Raw genomic sequence first — 22,366 nt, 5'->3', positions numbered from 1 at the left:
TATGTGATTAGGGCTTGGCCCAATTGTTAAACATGGATATGAATAGGGCATGGGCCCCTGAGAATGTGCATGATTATGATTATGCTTGTGATTGTTTTATGAAGAATATTGAATGCTCTGTATCTGGATAATTGTAAAATGATATATGCTTGCCTGCGTTATCTGATTGAAAAGACTTGACTTATAAGTCAAGAATGACAATAGCATGGTGAGCACTGGTCGAAATGGTTAGGCCTAATCAGGAGCGCATCATACGCTTACCCAACCCAATGGTTGTGGAAAAATAAGCGCCAGGTACACTAGGCCAGCTCCAAGGCTGATTATACAGAGGATATTGCAATGGGCCTTGGGGTGAGTTATTAGTCCCATATCCTATGGCTGGGCCCCAATATGATTCATTAATCATGTATTTTGGGCAACAGGCCCCGTTATGATTCAGTTAATCATTTAATTAGGGTAACTGGCGCCCATATGACGATGTAGTCATTTATATGAATGGTATGGATGCATGAGTAGGGTTATTACTGCTAGGCATGCTTATTATGATTTAGTAATGTATTAGTAACTGCTTATGAGCATATTATTACTGATAGGCATGCTTATTATGATTTAAGGTTCATCAAGTTTTCTTGCTGAACCTTGGCTCATGGGTGCTATTTGGTGCAGGTAAGGGGAAAGGGAAGCTGCACCAGCTATGATTTGGAGAGCTTCAGTGGCAACGTGTACATAAGCAGCTGCTTGACCGCCACGACTAAGGTTTATCAGAGGAACTAGGGTTAAACCCTATTTTTGCTACTTAGGTCGGCTAGTTGTAATTATCCTTTTGAAACTGTAAACAACTTTAAAAATATTTATTATGGGATCCCATGTACAACTTAACGTTTTAACGAAATAACTATTCCTTTTGACCAAATTTTTTAACCCTAAACTATTAATCACGTTTAGTTGCACGTTTATGGCCAAATGACTCGTTTAGCGAGTTCAACACTATGTAAAATACACAATGTAACGATCTTGGCTAACAAACACTCGTCTTCTTTATATCTTTTTTGTTCACACTAGGAGATGGATCTGATATGACATTCTTCTTAACCAGAGTCATACATAAGGCAATCATTTCTTGCAATGTTATTGCTAAGAATACATGAACATCAAGATCATTTATAGCAAGAACAAGTGAAAATGAATGTTCACCGCATGTGTACAGAACCTCAAGTTTCAACCATATAACTCTCTATCCACCTGAAGTGTCTCATGCATATGTCAAGTAGTTGTAAGTACGTTACATCATTCTCCATCGATATATGTACATTGAGCTTCCTAAAAATATCATTTCTTACCATCAATTTCCCAAACACAGTTGTAAGAAACAAATATGTAAACACTGAAGCCTGAAATCAAAAAAACAATACCTAAAATCATTGACATAAATAAATTTCAATTTCAATACACGGAGAAAAAAATTCAGCCAACCATCGAGCATGCATCGAATAGCCATCAAGCATGCATCGAGTAGCCATCGAGCAATCATTTTCATTCTTAAAATTCAGCCAGAAGTTCTACTATCGAGTCACTATCGAGCATGCATCAAGTTCAAGTATTAATTTATTCACATATTCTATTATCAAGCAACTATCAAGTACTATCGAACACTATCAAGAAAACATCAACACATACATATAAGCAATACCATCGAGCAACCATTAAGTAGGCATTTGTTGACCCTGATTTTGGTCAACGACACGGAGTCTAGAAAATGACAAGAAAGTAATAAAGAGCATGAGAAAATGATCTAATGGAAAGATAAAGAACAGAGAGATTTATAGAGGTTCGGCCCCAGTGATTGGTAATGACCTATGTCCACTTGATACTATTATTAAAATTGAGCTCCCAAGGTGTGATCGAAGAACTAGGATTCCTGAGTTTCACAGACCTTAGAAGAAAACAATACAATGATGGATAATAGTAATATAATTAAGAAAGAAAAAGATCGATCCCCTTCCTTGAGCTATTTCTTGTGTATATATAGGCTCAGGAAGAGTTACATGAATTAGGAAATAATATCTATCCTTAATGATCGGATCTGCAGGTCATAATGAAGAGATATTCTCGAATATCATCACAGCTGTATAAATCTTTACATAAATGAACGGAATATACGACCAGGCTGGTCGTATATAAAACTTGATCTTTTCATGTGGAAATAATGCTGGTCGATAGGCGAGCTGTATCTCTGCTACGTGTCCGCCACGTGTTGAAAATCCTTGCCATGTCATCAGCAACTGATTTATGGATAAACATTTGCCCCCCAAGTTTATTTACTGCGACCAGCAATAAGTAAACTTAAGAAACTAACTTTTCGTATGCCCCACGAAATCTGTCAGAGCCTCTCGTGCGATCTTGAAAACTGTGACCTAATCACGTCCAATCATGCCTTTTCAGTTTTCAAGAAACCATTCCGACAGCTGTTACACTCCCCCATGCCTTGAAAAAGGTAACTAATGATTACCCCATTTCGGTACACCTCAGCTTCTATAAATAATCCCCACATTCTTGTTTTAATTCTTTACATGACATCTCTTTGCCAAGAACTCTGAAGAACTAAATTCCAGAGCCCAGAACTTCAAAGTTTTCAGTCGCTTTGCTAAGGATCTTTCGCCTGCAAACTCAAAGCTACTCCTTTTCAGAATCTCCAATCTTCATTCAAGTAAATTTTCTTCGACATTTAACCCTTTGAGATGCCATGCATGCTACTTCTGTACTCTGAAACTTTTTGTGTTCTTGGGTAGAAATTTGTGAAGATTTTGTATATACCGTTTGATGCTTGATAGGGTAGTGTAGTTTTGCTCTGTAGAAGTTAGGAATCAGTTTGATAGTCAGGATCATGGGTTTATGGCATAAAATCGAAGTAAAAATTCAATTTTTAGGCTAGCTAAAAAATTGGGTTTTTCCCGCCCCTTTGGAGTTGAAAAAGCTTTTTTCAGAAAAAACTTTTTACTTTCACTTTTTGATATGTTTTTCAAACTGCTCGCATAAAACTTAGTGTTTCGGTTAGAATGTTGCTGGTTGTAGACGCGAGCAATGTTATTCCAACTTTCAAAATAAGCTTCCAGGCTGTGCGTCTTATCTCCTCCTTTGTCTGTTTGCAGTTTATATGCAAGACCCGTGGGGAGGAGAAAGACCCATCGACGATGATCTGCTAGCTCAACTGCTCGAGGGTGAAGAACAACCCTCGACATTTATACCCGATATTCCATTTTCTCGTATTAATCCAAACACCTCCCCAGTCTTGACCCGAAACATGGCTCGCACCAAAACCAAGGCCCAGAAAAGAAAAACCTTTGACACTTCCCATCAGCCTGTTGCTATGGATGATGCTCCCTCGACCAGTGGTCGAGATGAAAATGCTCCCGACCCAAACATCCAAAGACATGCCCGCCCTCGACACGCCATTCAGCCAGATGTTGAGTGGCATGTAGTCTCTGAAAGTAGGGTGACGGTCAGAATGATCGCCAACTACTTAAGGAAATATGGTCTGCCATGGGTGACCTTAGTCAAGCCCAACCCAAACCAAAGGGCTAATCTGCCTGGAGGCGCCTATAGCGCCTGGTCATGATTTCATATTGAGGCAAGGGCCATCTTGCCTCTTCACCCTCTCTTTCAGGGGGTGGCCAACTATTTTGGAGTTGCCCCCTTTCAAATAACCCCAAATGGATATAGGATGCTTGTTGCACTCTATATCCTAAATAGCATGAAAAAATGGCCCTTTCCATCGCCTCATGAGGTCAACTACCTGTTCGACCTCAAATCTAACCCCAACCATGAAGGCACGGGGTTCTTCCACCTTTGTCATCAGGAAACTGGGCGCACTTTCCTAACTGACACAACCCACATCTCAAAATGGGGAGGTACTACCAAGAGTACTTCCTTACGACTGACCTGGTCGCGGACAACCTGGCTTTCGCACGAGGAGGTAAAACTTTCGTATCGCTGGTTGACTTCTTCACTTAGTGTTTTCCTCCACAATGTTTTAAACTCTTGACGTCTTCCAGGCCCGTGGCTGCGACCAAACCCAACTCTGGGCATGGAGTCAAGAATGACACTCTTAGCTAGCATGAATGATGCTGAAAAAAGTGTCAAGAATCTGGTTACAAAGGCTAACCTTAGGTTGGCTAGCCTCTGGGCCCCTCAATTGGACACGAGGGGGCCCTCGGCAGGGAGTGCTCGCGCCGAAGAGGAACCAGAGCAGCAACCTCAAGCTTCGCCTCCACGGAGGAGACCGACTAGGGTCACGATCAGGGAACCTGCTGACACTCCCCGAGCAGAGAAGCCCTCGGCCCCCTTAGGGAAAGGAAAGCAGAAGGCCACCGAGTCTGCCGACTTCTCTGACGACTCGTCGGATGACAACGGTATTGTAATTTCGCTTTTAGACGATTTTCCAATTCCCTGTCATCTATTCGACGGGGACAGCAATTTTAAATATGCTCCACACTTAGGGCCAGACTTCTTCGTGTCAAAGAATGAGTGTAAGACTAGTCGAGTCTGTAGTGTAGCGACCAGTAATAATAGCTCGGGTATTGGACTTTGCAATCCTTTTTTGTTTCTTTTTCTGATGTAATGTGCTTGGTTGTTCATGCTATCTTACTGTTTAACTTTGTTCTTGTTTTCCAGGCATGGACTCTACCAACATGTTCGATCTTTATAGCACCCCAGAGGCTAATGTTGCCCCTCCGAGCAAGAAGAAAGCCAGTAAGAGACATACTAGGGAGAGCAGCAAAGAGCCTCAGGCGAAGAAGGCCGGGAACGCAGGCCCTTTGGAGGACAGGCCCTCTGCCACCGCGACTCTGCCTTCTCCCCACGAGCAGTAGAATCCATCTACTGCGGTCGAGTCGACTCCTTCTCCTGATGCCCCATCTAACCAACCTCAGCAGAAGGATCCTGCCTCAACCGGGAACTTGATGGTTGGTCTCACCTTCAGGCTGATCAAGGATAGGGTCACCAAAATCGCGAAGTACGAACGCTACCGAGAGGCAATGGCGGCTACGAAGACGATGGGTGTTGACCCAATTCTAAACCGTGCCCTGAACGAGTTCACTAGTGTAAGTCATCTCTTTTTGTGAAAACAGGTCTTCGTTAGTTTACTGTTTGTCTAATTTTTGTTCTGACTGCAGGCCATGCAAACCCTTTACTACCGACCGCATCCGCCTGGGTGCTGTCACCGAGCAGGCCAGGACCTCGGATCAACGACACAAGGACAAACTCAAAGTTGTTGAAGCTAGACATGCTGATCAATTGGCGGCAGTGACTGCGGAAAAGGCGCAACTGGCTAAGGAGTTGGAGGAGAAGCTGAAGTCTCTGGAAAAAGCCCGCGAGCTGAGGGACCAATACAAGGAGTCCAGCCGCTCTAACTTCAAAGTGGCTAAGCAGCTCAAGATCGACTTGATCACGAGCAGACAGGAAACCAGAGATTTGGAGGGTCGGTTTGAGGACTTGGAGAAGACCAACACCGCCAACTTGGAGAGGTACAAAAATGCCACCTTGAGGTGCTTCTACGATTTCTGGAAGCACAATCAGGGTGCCAACTTTGATTACCTTTCTGAAGAAGAAAGATCAAGGGCCCCTGCTTCCCCCGAAATCTCGCTGGCCGCCGTGATGGAGGGTGCAGACAACGAGGCTGTCGACCAGAATCTTCCCCAGGATCCTCCAGCTCCTTAGTCTTTTCTTTTTATATTTCTTTCTTTTTTTAATTACACGACTGATAAGTATATTTTTGTATAAAGTTTACCTTTCTACTTATCAGATTTTGTGTTCATAAGTAGTGTGTTTGGGGATAGTTAGAATCGTTTTGTTAATTTGATTCATTTAATCTAAATTATTATTTTTAAGGATAATTGTATATTTTTGATGATTTTTGGTTGAATGATGATTTTGTAGGATTCTAACCATTGGAGTAAAGTGTTAAAGAGGAGAAAAATCGAGAAAAGAACAAAAGTACAGAAATCTGAAAGCTTGCCGCTACAGGGAAAAGTCCCTGCCGCTACGAGGGAAATCAGAAAGGTCCTTGCCGCTACAGAGAAAAGTCCCTGCCGCTACAAGAGAAACAGAGAGTCTCGTGCCGCGGCAAGGAAAATTGCATACCGCGGCACGCAAAGCCCATATCGCATATCTGAAGCCTCGTGCCGCGGCAAGGAAATATGGCTGCCGCGGCACGCGTTAAAATTCAAATCCAAATTCGATTTTTCTTAATTTTTAGACGGGAAATAAAAGGGGGATTAGGTCATATTCGTGAAAAAAAGTTTTAGATACACGATTTTAGAGAGAGGAACACAGAGAGAGCGGAGGAGAAGAAGGAGGATCGCATTCAACCTTTTCAATAGTTTTCTTCTTCTCTAAACTCTTTTATTCTTTGATTCTGGTTATGTTTTTAATCATGATTGTTGGCTAAGTTTCTTTTAGGTTAAGGGTTATTCAAAACCCAGACATGAATGTTTGATTTGAGATGTGAATATTGTTCTTGATTTCCATAATGTTAAATTGCTTCTATTCTTCTATGCCTATTGTATGAAATATTGTGATTCCTTGTTAGGGTGTACAACTAATTAGGGCTTGCATTATTTTACTGTCATCTTAGAATTTCTATTCACCTAATAGTTTAGGATTCTAAGTGTTTGTGATAAATTGCAATTGATGATGTGGTCAAAAACATTGTTGATTGTGATGAAGAATAGAACCTAGGTTAAATGAATTAAATGCTTCATTGATTTATTGCCTAGATTAACCTATCTCCACTGTTGTTAATGCTTTTACTAAATTAAATGAATCGTATGCTTAATAGGTTTGTTGTTTGGTAAAAAGAATTAATTATTGAGCGCTTAGCCGTAATTGATTGTGATAGGGAGATTGAGATAATTGACTGCTTAAGCGTTATCTGTAGGGTTAATAGTTTAATTGGGAATCGGAATAATATTCATTATTGATATAATTGCATGACTGTCTGAGGTGGAGAATAATTCTTAACCATCTTTAAAATCGTTGTTAATCTCTTCTTGCTATTAATTGTTTTTATAATTCTTGCTTTTACTTTTACTTTCCAAAACCCCCCTTTCCAATTTAACTTTGTTAAGCTTTTGTGAATAATAAACTGAATATAGTTCCCTTGGGTTCGACCTCTATTTGCCGTTATACTAAATAATTGGTTTTAGAGTAAATAAAATATTTGTTAAATTTGGTACGCAATACGACACGCATCAAATTTTTGGACGACCCATGGGTCGTGATGTAAAGACTATAATTTTTTAGCTTGCTGCATGGGAAGCTCTTACTTTTATTTTGAAAAATTACATCCGAGCAGTTACTACTCACGGTGTAAAAGGATCGCTTTGATATTATAATATATTTACATAGTATTATAACATCTATCTGTTCGCATGACCGAACTTAGTATAGCACTTTGGTTTGATTTAACAAAATATCAAAATTTTGAAAAACACTCTAAGTGACCTAGCATGCTTTCACTTATTTTGCTCATGTGTTTACATACCTTTTAAGGATATGCTTTGCTTACTTGTACCTTGTATGCTCCCCAAGTGATCGGGGAGCTTTAGGTCCTTGGTCACTTGCCTTGACTAGAACCTGCCCGAACGTTACTGCTCGTAGTAATATGATTAGAATTATAATACAGCAAAACAACACACGTAATGAGCGAATACTTGTAATAAATACAATAGTTGGCAAGAAATGACTGGCTGAGTACAATCCCTTTTATTCTCGTAGTAAATGGACTAAACATGTCTTTACGAGTGATCAATAAGATCTTACACAAAACTTGTGAAAAGAAAAATTTGTACAAGCCAATTCTTTAAGAAGAATTATTCATTGATAATACTTGCGCAGGTGTTCTCCATTCCAATATTGAGGAATGAGATCTCCATTTAAGCGTGCAAGTTTATAAGTGCATGGGTGAAGGACTTCATCAATCTGGTAAGGCCCTTCCCAATTTGGCCCGAGTACTCCAACAGCTTGGTCGCGGGTGTTAAGGAAAACTCTTCGGAGCACAAGGTCTCCCACATTGAATTTTCTCTCTCGCACTTTGGAGTTGAAATACCGGACGACCTTCTGCTGGTATGCAGCTACTCGGAGCTGGGCTTGTTCACGCCTTTCATCAATCTAGTCTAAGGATTCCATCAGTAGCTGGCTGTTAGAGTCTTGGTCATATGTTAATCGGCGGTGCGACGGTGGATCCAACTCGACAGGCAACATGGCTTCATAACCGTATGCCAAGGAAAACGGGGTATGACCTATTGTTGTTCGGTGGGAATTTCTGTACGACCAGAGGACTTCAAGCAACTATTCTGGCCATGCTCCCTTGGCTTCCTGAAGTCTTTTCTTCAATATATCCTTCATCGTTTTGTTAACTGCCTCGACTTGCTCGTTCGCCTGGGGATGAGCGACTGAAGAAATTTTTTTGATAATATTGTGACATTTGCAGAAGTCTGTCAATAGATCACTGTCAAACTGGGCGCCGTTATCTGAGACTATCTTCTTTGGTAATCCATAGCGACAGATGATGTTTTTGACTACGAAGTCAAGCACTTTCTTCGTCGTCATGGTCGCGAGTTGCTCAGCTTCGGCCCATTTGGTGAAGTAGTCGACGGAAACCACCGCATACTTTACACCACCTTTCCCCGTAGGCAAAGATCTGATTAGATCTATTCCCCAAATTGCAAAGGGCCATGGACTCTGCATCTGTTTTAACTCCTTGGGAGCTACTCGCGGGATTTTTGAAAACCTTTGACACTTGTCACATTTTCGCACGAACTCCATGGAGTCTTCATTCATGGTTGGCCAGAAATATCCCTGCCTTAGGATCTTTTTTGACAGGCTTTGCCCCCCAGCGTGGTCCCCGGAAAAGCCTTTGTGTACCTCCTTCATCAACTCTTTGGCTTTCTCCTTTGTAATACATCTCAGGAGTGGCAGTGAGTATCCCTTTCGGTTCAGGATTCCATCGACCAGGATATACCTAACAGCTTGCCGCTGAAGGGTCCTAGCTTTGTTTCTATCCGCTGGCAGCACGCTGCTTGATAGATACTCTATATATGGTGCCATCCATGTATCCGTCATCTGGATGACCAAAGTGGTTTCTGCTGCTTGGATGATGGGCACGGACAGTCGCTCGACTGGCACTATGTTCAGAGTGTCAGCGTCCTTTGCACTTGCCAATTTTGCCAAAGCATCTATGTTGGAATTCTGATCACGAGGCACTTGCTGGAGAGTGTATCTGTCGAACTGGGCTAACAGATCCTTTGCTTTGTTGAGATAGGCGATCATCTTCAATCCTCGCGCCTGATACTCTCCCAAGATTTGATTCACGACTAGCTGAGAATCACTATAGACGTCAAGCACTTTTATGTTCATATCCTTGGTTAACCGCAGTCCAGCGAGCAATGCTTCATATTCAGCCTCATTGTTAGAGGCAGTGAAGTCAAATCTTATTGCACAGTGAAATTGATGCCCTTCTGACATTATCAATATCACTCATGCTCCTGCGAGGGATTCATTAGATGAACCGTCTATGAACAATTTCCACGAGGGTGCTTGGTTTTGACATTCAGGCTCGTTAGGCTCCTCGATCTACTCGCCACCCGCGGGCTCTGTGAACTCGGCGATGAAGTCAGCTAAGGCTTGTCGAACTGCCCGAGTTCGACTGCCCACTTCAGTAATCTTCCGGCAGCCTCTGGCTTTTGCAGGACTTGCCGAAGAGGCTGGTCGGTCAATACCTTAATCGGATGGGCTTGGAAGTAAGGCCGCAGCTTCCTAGAGGCCAATACTAAGCAATAGGCTAACCTTTCAATGGGGGGATATCTCAATTCTGCTCCGATCAGCCTTTTGCTTACGTAATAGACAGCCTTCTGCACACCTTCTTCTTCTCTCACCAAAACAGCACTAGCAGCGTAATTCGTGATTATTAGGTAGATGAACAAAGTCTCTTTATCGACCGGTTTCGACAGGATGGGTGGCTGCACCATATGCATTTTTAGTGCTTGAAAGGCCTGTTCCCACTCATCTGTCCATTCAAATTTCTTATTGCCTCTGAGTAGATTGAAAAATGAGACGCACTTGTCCGTTGATTTGGAAATAAATCTACTTAGAGCAGCAATTCTCCTGGTCAGACTTTGGACATCCTTAATCTTTACTGGTGACTTCATCTCAATCAGGGCTTTTATCTTCTCGGGATTAGCTTCAATTCCTCTTGAGTGAACTATGAATCCCAAGAACTTCCCTGATCCAACTCCGAAGGAACATTTAAGGGGATTTAGCTTCATACTATATTTATTAAGGACGTTGAAGCATTCCTACAAATCCCTTATATGTCCTTCTGTCTTCTTCGACTTAACCAGCATGTCGTCAACGTAAACCTCCATGTTTGCACCGATCAGCTCCTTAAACATGTGGTTGATGAGTCTCTGGTAAGTCGCACCAACATTTTTGAAACCAAAGGGCATGACTTTGTAACAGTAGAGCCTTGTATCGGTTCGAAAGCTAGTGTGATCCTCATCAGGGGGATGCATACTGATTTGATTATATCCAGAGTATGCATCCATGAATGAGAGGATCTCGTGTCCTGAAGTGGCATCGACTAGCTGGTCGATCCTCAGGAGTGGGAAATAGTCTTTGGGGCAGGCCTTATTGAGGTCTGTAAAATCCACGCACGTACGCCACTTGCCATTCGGCTTGGGCACGAGTACGGGATTGGAGACCCACGATGGATAAAACACCACCCTGATGAACCCATTCTCCTTCAACTTCTCGACTTCTTCTTTCAAAGCTTTCGATCGGTCTTTGTCGAGCAACCTTCTTTTCTGTTGCACAAGTGGAAAGCTTTTGTCAATATTCAGGACATGGCTAATGATTGCAGGATCTATACCAACCATGTCTTTATGCGACCAGGCAAAGACGTCCTGGTTTCTCTTTAAAAACTCCACCAGTGCTTATTTTGTTGTTGTCTCTAAGTTTTTACCGACTTTCACAACTCTGGTCGGATTTTCCTCATCGAGTTGGACCTCGTCAAGGTCCTTGATGGGGCCTACTTCTTCTTCGAAATCCCCAAAGCGAGGATCTAAGTCTCTATCCTCACTTTGGGCAACGCCCTATTTGGTGAGATTATCACCTAAGTGGGCTTGAACATCAGATGCCATTTGCAACTCTTTCCCGGCGGCATCCCTTGATACACCCTTTTTTGCCTTGGTGATCAAGGTGTTGTAACAATCTCTCGCCTCCCGCTGGTTTCCCAACACGCATCCTACTCCTGCGTCTGTTGGGAATTTCATGGAGAGGTACCATACAGAAGTGACGGCTCGAAGGTCAACCAGAATTGGTCTCCCTATCACGACATTATACGCTGAAGGACAATAAACTACTATAAAAGTAGTGAGTAATGTCCTGTTAGCCGGTGCAGTACCTGCTGTGACTGGGAATCTAATTGACCCCACTGAGGTGAGCCCTTCTCCAGAAAAACCATAAATGGTTTGGTTGCATGGCTCTAGATCCTTAAAGGACAATTTCATCCTTTCCAGCGAGGACTTATATAGGATGTTGACCGAACTTCCTGTATCGACCAACACCCTCTTCACCATCATATTTGTGATTTGAACATCCACGACCAGCGGATCGGAGTGTGGGAATCGTACATGCTGGGCGTCGTCGTCATAGAAGGTGATCGGTTCCTCCTTTGTTCGAGCCTTTTTTGGTGCACGATCCTCGACACTCATCATCTCGATGTCGTGGTCGTGACGTAGGGTTCGAGCATATCGTTCCCTCACTTTTCCACTCTCTCCTGCAAGATGTGGGCCTCCGCAGATGGTGAGTAGGGTACCTGCCACGGGAGCTGGCTGTAAAGGTGGCGAGCGCTGAGGTGCAGGCGCCGACTCGTTGCCACCTTGAGCCTCTCGCTGAGAACCGCCCGCAACTCGTACATATCTTCGTAAGTGTCCCTGTCTTATCAGGAACTCAATCTCGTCCTTCAGCTGGTTACACTCATTGGTGTCGTGCCCGTAGTCGTTATGATAACGACAAAACTTTGTTGAATCTCTCTTGGAGATATCTTTTCTTATGGGTGCGGGTCGTCTATAGGGCACGCTCCAGCTGGTCGCTTGGAAAACCTCGGCTCGGCTTTCAACAAGGGCGGTGTAATTGGTGAATTTTGGTTCATACCAATTATTTTTGGGGCGCTTACTCTCAGAGGCTGAGGGTTTGCCATTCGCCTGCTTTCCACCATTCTTTCCGTTGCCATTCCCGTTGCCTTTGCCGTTGCCAATGGGTTTAGACCCGTTGTCGGCTTTGGCGGGTTCTTCCTTGGGCCCCTTGTCTTTTGCTAGCGACTTGCCTTCATTGGCAATCGCGTCTTCGAGCTTGATGTATCGATCAGCTTGATCTAAAAACTCCTGGGTAGTTTTAACCCCATGCTTCCTGAGGCTACTCGAGAGAGGAGAATGGCGCCTAACCCCAGCGGTTAGGGCCATCATCTTGCCTTCATCGCCCACAGGCTTGGCTCCTGCTGCGGCTCACATGAAGCGCTAAACGTATTCCTTCAAAGGCTCCCCCTCTTTCTGGCGCATCTCGACCAGTTGGTTTGCCTCAGTGGGGTGCACACGACCTGCATAGAACTGTCCGTAAAAATCCTTCACGAACATCTCCTAGGATACTATACTTGTAGGAGGGAACTTAAAGAACCACTCCTGAGCGGCATCAGAAAGTGTTGATGGGAAGATTCTCCAACGAGCATCTTCAGAGACTTTCTGAATGTCCATCTGTATCTCAAATTTGTTTACATGAGATACCAGGTCTCCATACCCGTCAAATTTTGGCAGAGTCGGCATCTTGAACTTGCTGGGGGTTTCTGCCACAACAATCCTTTGTAAGAAAGGGGTGCCTCTCCTCCGATCTTACTCGATATGCGATGTCTGCCCCCCGACAAGCTACTGCACAGCCTGGTTCAGGGCATCGATTTGAGCCTGAACAGCTTCAGGAATTGTTGGGCCCTCTGGTGCTGGGGGGATGTACTCATCGTGCCTTTCTCGGCGGTCGTTGAGTACATCCCTCAAGTCATCGTCTCTTCGCCGCTGCTCGCTGGCTCCGAGCAGGCTAAAGACGTTGTTTTGTCTAGGCTGCCCCCCAGCATTATGTCATGCTTGTCGGTCTTCTCTAGGTGGGGGTCTTCTACCTCCACCTCTCTCCTCATTCCTCCGACCAGCATTCCCTCTGCCTGAGTCGGCCTCATTGTAGCCGTGGCCATCTCTGAACCTTGACTGGCTTTGGTGGGACCGACTATTTCCTTTGTTGGCTCCTTGGGCTGGCACTTCCTGGGAATTAGGGGGAGGCCTGCGTGGTCGGTGGGTCCTCGTGCATTGTCATGTCGTGGGGGCCCCTGAGCGCAGAGCCTGTCTCTGAGTTCCTTCTGTTGGCAGAAGGACGCTGTCCCTTGCTCGGTGGATGCGGCTCTTCACCCCCTGGGCGTCTAGGGCTACGAGGCTGTTGCCCGACCCTATTCTGCCTCGGGCGTGGGGGATTGCCTCAACCAACTTGGGACGGAGGTTGCGTCTCAGGGTCCCTAGGTGGGATATCATCCTAAGGCATCGGTGGCTGCTCCGGCCTTTGAGGGCTTGTTGGCTGGAGCGGAGGGCTAGGATTGGGACCTCTTTGAGGTAGCCCGCTTGGGGGTTGATCAGGCTGCGAGGCAGGCACAGCCTGATTCCTAGCCAACTGGAGGGCTGCTTCAAGGGCTGCCATGGCATCCCTCTGACGACGCTCCATCTTCGCCTGTCGTTCGCTCAGCTCTTGGCGCTAGCGCTCTATCTCTCTCTGCTGTGACGCCATTATCTCGATGGCACTCTCCTGATTGGCCCTCAGAGTGGCCAACTCATCCTACAACACCCCCAGTGTTGTCTTCAGGGCCTCAGAGTCCACTTCCTCCTCATTGAACTCCAAATGAGGTTCGTCTTCAGCCATATTTGGGGGAGGAGGCTGGGATGGTGCGGCAGCAGCCTGTCCAGTCTTCTTGGTAGTCTCTGCCATTAGATTTTCTTGGATTCAAGTCTCTCAATGAAAGCACCAGAATGTTGACCCTGATTTTGGTCAACGGCACGGAGTTTAAAAAATGACAAGAAAGTAATAAAGAGCTTGAGAAAATGATATAATGGAAAGATAAAGAACACAGAGATTTACAGTGGTTCGGCCCCAGTGATTGGTAATGACCTACGTCCACTTGATACTATTATTAAAATTGAGCTCCCAAGGTGTGATCGAAGAACTAGGATTCCTGAGTTTCACAGACCTTAGAAGAAAACAATACAATGATGGATAATAGTAATATAATTCAGAAAGAAAAAGATCGATCCCCTTCCTTGAGCTATTTCTTGTGTATATATAGGCTCAGGAAGAGTTACATGAATTAGGAAATAATATCTATCCTTAATGATCGGATCTGCAGGTCATAATGAAGAGATATTCTCAGATATCATCACAACTGTACAGATCTTTACATAAATGAACGGAATATACGACCAGGCTGGTCGTATATAAAACTTGATCTTTTCATGTGGAAATAATGCTGGTCGATAGGCGAGCCGTATCTCTGCTACGTGTTCGCCACATGTTGAAAATCCTTGCCACGTCATCAGCAACTGATTTATGGATAAACAACATCGAGCAACCTTCTAGCAACAATCAATACCATACAAGAGCAACCATCGAACACACAAAAAACCTAGAAAGAGCATAAAAATGCATACAAAAAAAAAACTCACAAACAAACCAATAAAACAGAACTAAGAATACAAAACATTGTTGGAAATACCCAAAAAGATTGAAAGAAACATCACCCATCTCTATATTTTAGGAAAAGTTACTTACCCATATATTTCTTCTCCATTAATCCTCAAAATGTAAGTTGCTTTGGCTATTGTGTTGATCTCTGCAAGATGACCAAAGTTATGGAGGGTTTTATGTAAGAGATTTGGTATTGGTGATGACATGGTGGTGGCTCTCGTGGGAGAAGAGTGGTGTGATGGCGGTGACTACCGTGAGAGTGAGCTGAGAGAGAGAATACAAATCACCAACTATAATAGACATCAACTACAATCAACTACAAGCATAAAAATTTAAATTTTCCATATAGAATAATTTTTTAGGCATATACATCAACTACAATCATCTCATCCAAAATAGCTTTTATAATATTATAGGTTTAAAGGTGTCCCTAGGTGTTCCATATAACCAACCCTTGGGAGGGGAACAATAGTTGGAAAAAGTTCCTAATACCCCGTAAGTTGAGGAGCAAAAGGAGGAATCTGCTTGTGGAGGAGCTTGCGTCTGATTAGCTAGTTGGTGAGGCAATAGCTTACTAAGGCTATGATCGCTAACCGGTTCGAGATTCTTTGGTTTGAAGATTGAATGGAATGTGTCGTTGACTGGAGAGGAAAGGGCAAGCATGAATAAAAGCTATAGCAAAGCAGAATGATACCCTTCCTCTAAAAAACAAGCTATGCATGTACTGACCTTTTAATATATCTTTACCTTTAACTATAGCAAAAAAAAAACATATATACATGAAATTCCGTTTTTAGTAATTACCAAATTAATTAAACCATGTGAATTAATTAAAGTGCGGAATGGTAATTAACTGTTTACACAGATAGCAGTTCTATCGGGACAGAATCCGAACTTGTCACGACAGATACTGAACACAATAAATAGACAGTGCAAAACAATAAAGAACACACCGAATTTTTACAAGGTTCAAAAACCCTTTCGGATAACCTACTCCTTGGGGCCACGCCCAAAGAATAAACCAATTAGTAATAAAACAATGTGTACAAAAGCATTGACTTAAACAATGTAAGACTCCCTCTTAAACTATTGCCACAATCTTGTTGTACTCTTCTCTACGAATTTGATTTGATGAAACGCTGATTCTCTTGAACTCCCTTCAAAGAATAGCGAGTGCACACTTCCTCCCGAAGTGAGACTTAGATGAAATCCTCTCCCGAAGATCCTTATGAACACGTTCACAAAAGACACTATCTGTTTACAATGGACTAGATAGATATCCACAAGTACACTCAACACTCTCACAAAGATTAAGGTGAACAAACTTAATTTCTACAAATAAAGACACTCTTCAAAATAACATAATGTTTACAAATATTCAAAATGGAAGAGGTGAAAATTCCAAAGGCCTTGGAAAGATATTTATAAGCAGGGAAATCGTCCAAGGCCATCATTTTTTGGTATCTTTGAAATCAATTTGTGAATTCCTTTGATTTAGGAAAATAGCCAGCCAGATGCATTCTGTGTCGATAGAAAAGGAAACTGATGAGTCAGCAACGAAGTCAGTCTCATCTGGCAGAACGAACATGGTCATTTCTTTTGACCATGTTCATTTTCGACACCAACTTAATTCCAGAATAGACATAATCCCACATAATCTCTGAAAATAATCTCAAGATATTTGCACAATATATTTTTACCAAAAATTGATTATTTGTGATAAATAAAGTAAAAAATATATTCACACTAGAAAATCAGCTGAATCATTAGATCAAGAATTAATATGGATATACTACTGATTTTTCTTAATAAACTTTACAATACATGAATGGTTCATATGTATATTTCACCTAATATGTTTTAGCTTTATTTTAATGCTTCAAAATGTTCTAGATTGAGAGAAAGAGAGATTTCCATCTATTTTTAACGGACACGGCTTTCAATGAATTTTCAATACTTACTTTGCAGAGCTTGACCCATATTGTTGTCTTTCCTAGATAGAAAGTTGATGAAATGTTCCTCTCTCTAAGTGTAAAGGATATTTTGTCTTTCAAGCCACCCATCACCAAAGAGTATCTTTTCACTTTTATCTTTTTCAATATATAATAAGAGCCCTTACATAAATATAACATTATTACAGCTTCTGACCAATATTCTAATATTCTCAAGCACTTGAAACTCAATTTTGGAATGGAAATAAAACAAAAATAAGATAAAAATAACTCAAGATTTGCTAGAATATACCACTAATTTTTAAGACCCTTATATTATATATACGACTATATTTAGTGATAGAGAGAGAGAAGATGTAGTACATGTTTTTATGATTAAAAGTGGGCACTAGTAACTAATATAATTTGAGAATGATCTTTTAATTCTTTATTGAACACTGAAGAGAGACAAATGCATGAGACGTAATGATGTGAAAATCCAAGATGCAAATCCATATTACTTTTGAGGAATATGTAAAGTTGGCTCAGATCAATACCATGTGATTTTTCATCATTATTCGACCTTAGATGAGACACACTGGTGAAAAATTTCCCCCATTGTCTTTCTAATATTTTATTTCTTTTTGTAAGAAATATTTACTTTATATATACGAATATACTTGTATTAATCAGCTACATTGTAACGTCAAATTGCTATATCACTGTACAAGTATATTATATAATTTTCCTATATATATATTAAAGTCTCAACGTGTTGTTTGGTACTTCTACGTACGCAAGTTTTCGATATTTTTGGCATATATGTGTCCAAGTAGAGAGAACTTTAGAGCTGTTTAGTATTTTCTGTTTTTTGTTTTCAAAATTTTGTTATCAAAAATGATGAGAACAGAAAATTATTTTTGTAGTTTTCAAAAACACAAGAGGTGTTTGGTTAATATTTTTTAAAAATAATTTTTTTAGTTTTATTTTTTTAAAATCTTAAATAAAAAATTAACAAATATATTTACAAAGAGAAAAATATTTTAAAAGTTTGTAATAAATAATGAGATAAAATAATTTGAAAGAAAAAATGATGAAAAATAAAAAGTGAGAAAGTTAAGAAAATTTGAGAAAAATAAAAAATAAACTTTTTGTTGTTCTCAAAATTTTCTGTTTTTTGTAATTTTGTTTTTAAAAATTGTTTTCTAAAAACAATGCCAAACACCCCCAACTTATTTTCAAAAAACAGTTTTTAGTTTTTAAAAATAAAAAACAATTTTTTAGTTAAGGTGACAAACACCCTCTTAAATTTTGATACTCGCTGAGTTCATGTACTATTTTCTCAGCATATATTTAACCAGGATGATCAAATATATAATATAGTTCAACACAGTGATTTCACTATACATTTTCTATTGGGGATTCCTTTTACTATATTATGATGGCTTTAGTTGCAAAAAACTTGAGTAAAAAGTAATTGAATTTTCATGATTAATTATTACTTTTGTAGTGTAACCTTTAAAACACTGCTGCAGCTTCGGGATGAAATTTCTAAGAGCACTCACACTAGATGAGGCATTTTATTTCTATTTTACATCACTAAATTCTTACATTTTTTTATTTTACATCAATCAGCTTTTCTTTCTTACATCACAAATACTCTATTTTAATTTTTGTTTCATTTTAAATATTTTTCACACTTTCAATAATATTTCTATATATTTTAATATTTATCCATATATGATGTAAGATAATATTCTACTATATAATTATACTCTATTTTAAATTAATTCAAAATTATAAAACAAACTAAAGTATAAAAATAATAAAAATACTATAAAAATATTCATTCTAAATATTGTAATAACAAAACAAAATATAAAAAATAAATTATTGTAATTTAAAAAATACATAAATAACAAAGGAAAAATTATAAATATAAAATACACCCATACTATATATACAAAAGACACAAACATGTATATATACATAAGGGATATTTATTTATAGGAGATATTAGCGGCGATAATTTTTAAATTTTTTCAAAAGTTATATTTTAATACCCGAGTTTTTTTTTTTGTGATAATAATACCTAAATTTAGAATTTTGGTGCAACCGTTAGTTCTCACCGTTAACTGACTGTTAAGTATCTACGTGCACTACAAATAAATGTATTCTTTAGTGACAATATTTTAGTCACATCATATATTTTGTGACTAAATGTCACTTTTAGTCGCAACAAAAGATTCATTGTGGCTAAAAAGTCATACTTAATCACAAGTTGTTAATAATATAGTTTTAGTGAACACCTATTACTTTTAGTGATAAAGTTTGTTGTGACTATAAAAATACATTTAGTGACAACAAATTGTGATTTTTGTGACTACTATTTTTAGCCACATGTGCTTTAGTGATGACATAGGTAATGATTTTTCTTTAGTCATAAATTTTTTACTTGTATGACAAATTTTATTGTGACTAAAACTAATTTTTTTTTATAGTAGTGACACATGTTTATATTCGTAAATTTAGGTATTAAAGTGTAACTTTTGAAACGATTTAGACATTATCGCCGCCAATATCCTGAATTCTTTAAATACTATAAAAATCATTTAAAATTTAAAAAAAAAATTAAAAGATTATTAAAAACTAATTAATAAAACTAAAATTTGCAAATTCAGAACAATCTAAATTAAAATTGAAATTCAAAATCATCTCAAAATCCATATTATTAATTAGTTTTTAATAATATTTTAGAATTTTTAAACTTTGAAATGATTTTTATAATATTTAAAGAATTTAAATAATTTAGTCTAAAATTATCCAAAAATGAAATCCATACGTGTCACGTGTGGATACTTAATGGACAATTAACAGTGAGTACTAAAAGTTGCACCAAAATTTTAGATTTATGTATTACGTACCGCAAAAGAAAATGGGCATTAAAGTGTAACTTTTGAAAAATTTGAATATTATTGTCGCCAATAAGACTAATAAAAATGTGTCATGTAATTTAGTCTAAAATCTTCCAAAAATGAAATCTATTTGCGTCACGTGGATAATTAACGAGCAGTTAAGAGTGAGTACTAACGGTTGCACAAAAATTATAGATTTATATATTACTGCAAAAAAAATTGATATTAAAGAGTAACTTTTGAAAAGATTTGAGTATTATTGTCGTCAATAAGACTAATAAAAATATGTCACGTGGATTTTTATAGGCAATTATCAGCGAAAACTAATGGTTACACTAAAATTATAGATTTAAGTATTATTACTTTTAAAATCAAATTTGATATTAAACTATAATTTTTTTTTTTTAAATTAGGTATTAAAGTATTAGTTTTAAAAAACAAAATAGTTGAGAAAGAGTGGAACAATGGAGAATGAATGAGAAAAAAAAAAGATAAAATAATAAAATATGTTTCGGCATCTACAGTACTCTATAAATGTAGCATAAGAACAGTGATATGTTGTAAAAACTATCTAAAGTACAACAACTGGAGCTATATTTTAGCACTTTTGTGTTGTATTTTATAATTATTATTATTTTACGATAGCTGATGCAAGTGCTGTAATAAATTAGCTGTAATAAAAAATGGATAAATTACAATCATCACAGTAATATTAAAAAAATATCAATTTTTACGGTAAACTAAAATAATTACACATTTATGGTAAAATTTATTCTTGCTTGCCGTATAACACATCTGCTCCCCTTAAAGTTTATTTGCTGTCAATTCCAATACTCAACTTATATATTATCTATATGTGAATAGATGTCTATATATATTTATATAATACATGTAACTAAATAATTTTTGTTTGCTAACCGGCCGTTTATAAACGGCTAAATAAACAAATATATATTTATACATATATAATAATATCTCACTTATCTCACTCTTCTTTTTCCATTATTTACACTTTTGTTATTTTTTCTTTAATCTTTTTCTCGTCACTAATTTTAGTTCATTCATATTTTTTTGTATGTTAATAATAATAATTATAAATTTATTTATTTTACTTATAAATATTATAAATAAATATAATTATTGATATTAAATAAATATTTATGCTTATATAAATTATTATATATTTAAAAAATATAATTATTTTTATTAGTAGTTACAATTTAAAAAATATATATATGATACTTGTTTAATGCAATTTAATATTTTTATATATATTAGTTACAAAAACAAAATTGTATCTTTTAGTTACAAACTTAGTTTTATATATTTTTTTTACAAATATGTTAACTTAATTCACAACTTATTTTTATAAATATTAAAATTAGTTCTGTAAACATTTGTTACAAAAATAAAAAAAATAGCAAATGATTATTTTATAAATGTTGTTTACAAAAATATAAAACTTGTTTATAAATTTGTAAAACTTTGTTATATATTTGTAAATATTGTTTCCAAAAATATTTTTTTTACGAATCTCAAACATATGTTTACGAATTTGTAACAACTGTTAACAAAAAAAGTTGTATTTAACTGTCACTCCGTATTTACACTTTTGCCCCTCCGTGTTTTTCATAAAAATTCCGTATTTTCGTAGGCTACCGTATTTTTCATATATTTTTCTAATGTTAATGTATTTTTGTGAATTTCCCATAAAAAATAGGTTCCGGATCTCATTTATTGAGGGGAGACCCTTAATTTATATGTAGTGTTCCCAAATATATCTAATAATAATTACTAGTATTTATTTTTATTTACTTTTTAATTATAGGATGAATCAATATAAAGAAGTTTCTTTAAACATTTATTAATTATTTTTCTTTCTTTCTCTTTTCAAATTAAATAATTTTTTATTCTTTTTTCTTTTTTTATCATTTATTCTTATTATTTAATTAATAAAAACATTTAAAGATATAATATTTAAATAATAGGAAAAAATAATATAGAGAAGTTGATATTTGGTGTGCTATAAAAATTTGATGTAAAATAGAGAAAGTAGAGTTTTAGTGATGTATTTTGAAGGATATAGTAAAGTAGCTGCTCGGAGTGCTCATATTAGTTTCTCTACTCTATTTTTCAAAATATCTCAAAAAAATCTCATTTTATTTATTTTACATCACATTTTAACATTACATCATACATAAGATTCTTTATATTTTCGTTTACATTATTTAAATATTATATATTTAATAATTTTTATTAATTAAAATAAGAACAAAAAAAAGTAGAAAATGAGAAAGAAAAAAGAATAATAAAATAAATACTAGAGAAAAAAATAATTTTTTTAAAAATGCATTTGAAGTAGCAGTATAAAAACTAGAAAAATTTAGCTACATTTGGCTAAAATATTCTCAAAAGGTAAAATAGCTCATATGATGCATAGGTGTTTTTGGACTTTATTAGATTTTTTTCTTAACTATTTTAGCTAATTAGCTATTTTACCTTATTTACTATGAGTGATTTTAGAGTACTCTCAATGAAGTTTGTACTACATCTATTAAATATCACCAAAACTCTATTTTTTATTTATTTTACATCACATATTTAGATTACACCATACATAGTTTATTTATATTTTTACTATATTATTAAATATTATTTTTTAATCATTAATGCTAAAAAATGAGAAAGAAAGAAAAA

This window comes from Humulus lupulus, chromosome 7 (assembly GCF_963169125.1).
Source record: "Humulus lupulus chromosome 7, drHumLupu1.1, whole genome shotgun sequence".
NCBI lineage: Eukaryota > Viridiplantae > Streptophyta > Magnoliopsida > Rosales > Cannabaceae > Humulus > Humulus lupulus.
The sequence above is the reverse complement of the archived record's forward strand: the minus strand, read 5'-3'. Positions refer to the sequence as shown.